Below are 6,790 nucleotides of genomic sequence, written 5' to 3'. Positions count from 1 at the left end.
TAAAATTCTACATCATGCAGTTGCCAGTTTCAGCTCATAAATGCAGAACTAATGTAGCACACAAGTAACTACATTTTCTAGCTAATAACATGAACTCCATGGAAAATGTCTAACATTCTTCATTCATTTCAGCAATTTCCACACTATCCAATTAATTTCTTGAAATTGTATCCTGTTTAGCAGTATACATAATAAAATATAGCAGCACCCCAGTAATAAGCACTCCAAGCTACATAATTAAAACTGGGGGATCAATGAAAAACTAAAGGAACTTAGTATTTAATTTTCAGCTAGATGAAAAGGACCTGCCTCTGGAAGTTCAGATCATATAATCCTTTGCTGGGCCTCATTCAGATCTGAAATCAAAGTTGCAAAGCACTAAGAACTTCTGGGAAGCTTTCTAGTATTTATTTTCTTAAAGATGGGATTCAACATCCCACATGCCATGCCTCTGCTGGCACTTCTACCCTAGCCTAACAATGCAGGGATTTCTCAAGAAACTTCTCACAGGATTTCAACATAATTTCTACTGCATTTGATCAGTTTGAAAAAAAAAAATCTCTGTGGCTGTCCTTATGACACCTAAAAACAAACTTGCTTGTGTTGAAGATAAGGATGACACCAACTGCAAGAAAAAATGTCAGGAAGGAATTAGCCCCTTGGATTTCAAAGTAAATACTGACATGATTACAGATTAGGCATGATTAGGGACACTGCTAAATTGGTACCTTAGAAAGAGAGTTAAATGTGACATCCTCTAGCACTGTAACACCAAATTTTAAGCCTCTTGCCCTGACAGTGCACTCTATGGCTTTAGATGTCTGACTTCTCTAGAGGCTACAAGGGCAGAGTCACACTTGACCACAGACAGAATACAGAATGACAAAGACAATATCCACCTAAAGGAATGAAGAAGAATGACTATGGTTTGTATCTGATCACTCTTGAGATCTCTGGTGCTTCCCAGAATAAGGCATTTAAAATGAAGTAAGAGTTCATTTCATCCTCATCTGGGTATAGCTGAGTACATCTGGAGACAGAATACTTTTTTTTTAGCTTGCTGGAAGAGGAGGAATCTAGAGAATCATTTCTCCTATAGTTCATTATAGTCCCACAAAACATGCAGTCTCTGCTGTATGACATACTAGTTCTCCCCAGACAGCTGCAGTCAGTCTGAACCCAGTCCTGCATATAGCCCCTTTGTCAAGACAACCTTCTGGGAAACAAAAGATGCAGGATCTAATTGCTCCAGGTTAAAAAAGCTAAAAAACTTGCTCAGTTATCAAACTTTCCAATTGGCAGTGCCATTTCCATGTGTTTTCAAGGAAAAATTTTATTCAGATTTAGGATGCCTAATTTGCAAATCCCGAACAGGATAAGTTATTGGGACACTCAGCTCTGCCAAGAAGGCAGATGTTCTGGGGATGAACAATGCAGCATGGAAGTATTAATGAAATTTCACTTGGGTCCTACTGAATTTCACATTCCCACCAACACAAGAAGATTTTTTTAAACAGCACTCATAAGTGATCGTCAAAATTATTAGGTGCAAGTTTCAGCACATTTCTCTACATTCATTCCTTGCTATGCACCATTGTTGTTTTCTGGCTCTAGGCTGAAGCAATGAGCCAGAGCCAAAGAGCATGGCAACAGCAATTGCTTGTCATTAGTGTGTCTCTGTTTGCTGTTTGTTTGGATATATCCTTCACTTTCACACCACCTTTCTGGTGAACAAGATTAGTTGTTCCTCTGCCTTGTGATCATATACATTAATCCAACTGGCCTGGAACAACATGACCATGAGAGTACAAAATCTGATATGTCCTTCTCAGTTCAGTGATGATTCACTGATGATAAAATAGATAAAGTTCAAGAGCTCTTCTTTCTAGGATTATAACTCATTGTATAATTTTCAGTTGAAACTCAATTCAGATTTATGACAAACGAAGGTCACTTCAAAGAGGCTTTTGAACCCTTAATGGAGAAATATCACCAAGTGTCTTACCATAAAGATTTAAAAAGTTTTTCTTGTCTGACATTCTAAAGTTATGAAGGTGAAAAGTTTGATTTTGGTTATGAATTGCACTGTTCTGAATGCATTTCCTATAGTTTATGTTGAAACCTTTAATGAGTCCTTGCATTAGAAGTAACAGACATAAATAATAGGTATAGAGTAAGAAGATTCCTTTTCAGTGTATTCAGTCAATTATTTCCATTCTGAATAATAGACTGTAAGAACCTTTCTACATAAGGGCATCTAATTTATTCATCAAAAAACAGAACACCTATGAGTATTTGAGATTTCAAAACAAAGCTCTATTCTGGCCAAAATCAATACAAAACTATATATGAATTAAATGGAAACAGCATACAGCTCTCAAAGCTAATTAGTATTGTACTTTTCAAATAACATTATCTATAATTGATAGACAAAACACATTAAAACTTCAGCTTTTATCTGCCTCCTCCATATTTTGTCTTGAAATATCTTCCAAATGGACTCAACCTTTAGGAAGATGGATTATACCTAGAAGCATGTAACTTCTGAACTAAGGCTTTCTTAACTCTTGTGTAAGCAATTTCTTTCCTTTTCTCTCACCTCCTCACACATCCCTATCATCCCCATTTTCCTGAGGTCTTGCTGTCCTCTAGTGGCAAAGGGCTATGACTTGTAAAAGTTGTGGGAGCATTTGAAAGCAGATGTCCTCTGCTTCATTATGATTTTCATCATCTCTGCTCCAGGTAACTTTCAGGCCTCTCAGCAAATAGATTCTTGGAAGAAGCTGATGATTTCAACTTGCCAGACTGTAACAAAGTTACTGAGTAAAACATATCAAGTTCAGCAGGTATTTGAACTTAGAACTATGCCCCAAGGTTGAATTTGTTAAGCAGTCTACAATTAACCACAGGTATGTTTAATTACTTTTAGCTTGAAAAGAAAAAGCAGATGTATTAAAGACTGTATTAGAGACTGCATTAGATGTATTAGAGACTCTCATAAACATGCCTATTGAAACAAATTATCTTATGACATTAGGATGGAATTTTCAGCACGTTTCTTCAGGCTTCAATTGCATAGTCCTAAAAAAGTTTATGACAAAGTCTTTCTTATGAATGTTAATTTCTAACTTGCTGAGCTAATGATGAACTGTTCTCAATTTCTTGGTTATCCTGTCTCCTAAACTCACAACACCTCAAATGACTCAAATCCCAGTTATGCAATTCCATGTTGGGTCACAGAAAGACTGCAAGGTGTAAGCCAGTCATAACGATGGACGTAGCCTCAGCCATGCTGTGACACATGAAAAAGGGAAGAAGACATCTACCTCTCCACCATCCAGCAGCCATCACCTCAGCTGCACATGGCTCCAGAACCCTACATCCCAGCCAGAGTGGCTTGTGAATCATGGAACTGCAGATGCTTAGCATGAAGGTCTCTGAGGAGGACTGAGGCAGATGTCCAGATGTCTTTCATGCAGATTAACAAAATGGACATGTCACAACATGGCAAAAAACAACAAAGTAATTCTAAAATTTGGCAGTTTCAGGATTTTATGGAATAACTAGTGTACCAGATTCAAAACACATCTTCTCAATTGAAAATCATCAGGCCTCATTATATAAAGCAAAAAAGCTGAGTAAGTAGATCAGCACTTTGGCTTATTCGGACTTGCACTCTGTGCTCAATGTACAGTACTGGGGAAAGACAAGTTAATAAAGAACAGCACAACAGCAAATCTCCTTTTAGAGATTATACCATAGAACCATAGATTCATGAAAGGCTTTAGCTTGGAAGGGACCTTAAAAATTATCTCATTCCAACCCCCTGCCATGGGCAGGGACACCTTCCACTAGATCTGGTTGCCCAAAGCCCCATCCATCTTGGCCTTGAACACTGCCAGGGATGGGCCATCCACAACCTCTCTGGGCAACCTGTTCCAGTGCCTCACTACCCTCACAGTAAAGTGAGATACTTTGTAGTATCTAATCTAAATATACACTCTTTCAGTTTAAAGTTATTACCTCTTGTGCTACTTGGCTCTTGGCTACTCCATGCCCTTGTAAAAAGCCTGTATAATCCAGGGCAAAAGCAATTTTTAAAGAATTACATTCTACATCTTTTAACTCTACATCCTCAATAGAATTCCCTTATATTCCATCAGACACAAAGATTTTAATACAATATTTTCAACTCCCTTCAGTGTAGGCAAAAGCAACTTAATACTGATTTGTGAAGGATTTTTGACACATTTTGCTTATGACTGTAGTATACAGCCTTAAAAGTCACTCCAGCCTCTGAGTTAACAGAAAGAATGTTGAGCAGAAGTTTGGTCCCTTGTCTTTCATTTAAAGCACCTTCTGTTTTCAGGTCATTATCATCATTCATTCTAAACAAAGCAACTCTCCTTTTTACTGGTTAATGAATCTGTGACAACTTATCACCTTCAGCCTTCCTAAGCTTCCCCTTATCTTGCTATATCTTGACCTTGTACACTAAATTTTACTGGAATGCATAGGTATAAAATACATTATTTTATAAAATGAACATCTGCTAACTTGGAGCAGAACTTAATAATACATACATAAAACCAAACCTTCTTGCAAAGGTCTAATTCCTGCAGTGGTACTTTTCTCTGTGGGACAGATCCTTAGATCCATAAAACTCATTTGTCAACAGTCACCAACAACTCCTAAAAGGAAATAAAGTCAGGAGTAAGAAACACCAACAATACATCATGTAGTAATAACAGCTGGCCAAGGTTAACCCAGCACATTTCACTCCTGGAATGTTTTATTAAACTGTCTAAATTATGTAAATAATGGAAATGATAAATAGGAAGCTGCTCAACTACCCCAAATATCTTCACTGACCAGTGAAGAACATTATGACACAATACACCCAGCATCAATATCCTCAAAGGACTAAGGATTAGGCTGGACACTTTAAAAAGTAGCATAACATGAAGAGAAAATATTAAAGAACTTGAGAAGGTGTTTTCTTCAGCAAATGATTTTGTGGGGAAATTAATTTCTGAAAGCTAAGACAGCTCATCTTCAGGCACTGTTCCAATATTTGTGCAATGAAAAGTTGGATTGCTTTCTGAGTAGTACTAATCAGTGATTTAAAGCAAACTTTGTTAGTTTAAAAATTGGATATTGAAGTAAGCTTTTCTAATCTCTAAACATTAAGAAAACTAACCCATGAAGCAATAGGGAAACAGTGTAATTTTTCTGTTTAGAAAGGGTTGTGTTAGTATGATCTTTATTATCCATGAAAATTCCGTAATGCACCCAGGGGCAGCATTAGAGAAACAGCATTTACAGTTCTTCCCATCTATTTGTTAATGTCAAGTGGATTATTAGAAGGAATCCAACAGCTCTTACAATACCACACTTTTTATTCTAGGCTTAAACCTTGCAGATTTTGATATTCAAAAACTCAGAATATGAAAATAATTCAGCTCAAGGACCAGCATGAATGTATTTTCAATTGTTCCCAGAGCTCAGACAGCAGTGAAATGGAGAAACTGCCTGATACCAACACACAAATGAACCAAGAGCCTTGCTTTGTTACAGAACTGCAGACTTACTTACTGAATCACCTGATACTGTGCAAGCTATGTTACCGTCAATATTAGAGAAAGCATAGCAGCACCCTTCCTCTTCTCTCAATTGTCATATATTGTGTATGTCTTTTTCAGTGAAGCAGGGTTTAAGGGGAATACATCACCAATGTGACTTATCAATAAATTATATTGAGATGATGAGTTTGTTTTTCCTCATGAAAATGATGGGGTACAATTAGGAGGGGAAAAAAGCATATTCTCTAAACCCAAAGTTTCTACTCAGGGAAATAAAGCAACATCTTTTGTTCTATTTATACTACTGTACACAAAAGTAACTTCCCCCTCCAGTGATTTTGAAACTCAGGAATGTCTCATTGGAATGACATTTCTAAGATTTTTTTTTTTCCTCATTGTTAAGAGGAAATGGCTCTCTTGCTCATGGCTAACAAACGTGGCACATACATGAGGAAAAATCTGTTTTGAAGTAGTAACATTTTTGTCGTTCATGCTAAAGATATGGGATTTGGGAACAATCCCATATCCCATAAGATCTGAGATTTGGGAACAAATGGATGTTCTCCTCAGCTATAGGGATCTGTTACACTGAATTCCCTATGACAGGTGAAGGAACCAGACAGGGTTTTTTTGAGAGACAGAGAAGGAAATGTCATTAGGATAATTTACAGGGCTGATAATCCATGGCTTCCTTATTCTTGGTAGGTAAGATCTTCAAACAGGGAATTCGCCAATTTCATGTGAGGCTCTCAAGGTGCAGTGACCTCGGGCACAACATGACACCATTGCCCAGCGTTCAGTTCTTGCTGGTGCCACTACTGGCTCTTCTCAGTTCTTCTTGGAGAGTGCCAGCTGGTCTCAGAAGTCACAACTTCTGACCGATGAGGGTAATTCCCCCTCCAAGTTCTCCTCAACACCAAAGCTCGTGGCACAACCTGCGTGTCCCTGTTTGGCCAAGGAGAACAGTGCGATATAATCCTGTAGACCAGCCAGGGATGCAACCTGAGGGCTCCGGGGCAGGTGACAGATTAGAAATAGACACTTGAGGAGAAATAGATGGGGTGAACAGAAAATAGGAACTTTTTTTTCTTTTTGATAAAGCATCCCCGACGAGGCTGAGATGGGGGCAGCGGGAATGGGAAAGTTTGCCGTGACCTCACATTAGCTGGTTTTTAGCATCAAAACCCTAAAATGCCGTCACTTTTAGC

The sequence above is a fragment of the Molothrus aeneus genome, chromosome 1 (assembly GCF_037042795.1).
Source record: "Molothrus aeneus isolate 106 chromosome 1, BPBGC_Maene_1.0, whole genome shotgun sequence".
NCBI classification, from domain to species: Eukaryota; Metazoa; Chordata; class Aves; order Passeriformes; family Icteridae; genus Molothrus; species Molothrus aeneus.
Note: the sequence above shows the minus strand (reverse complement) of the source record.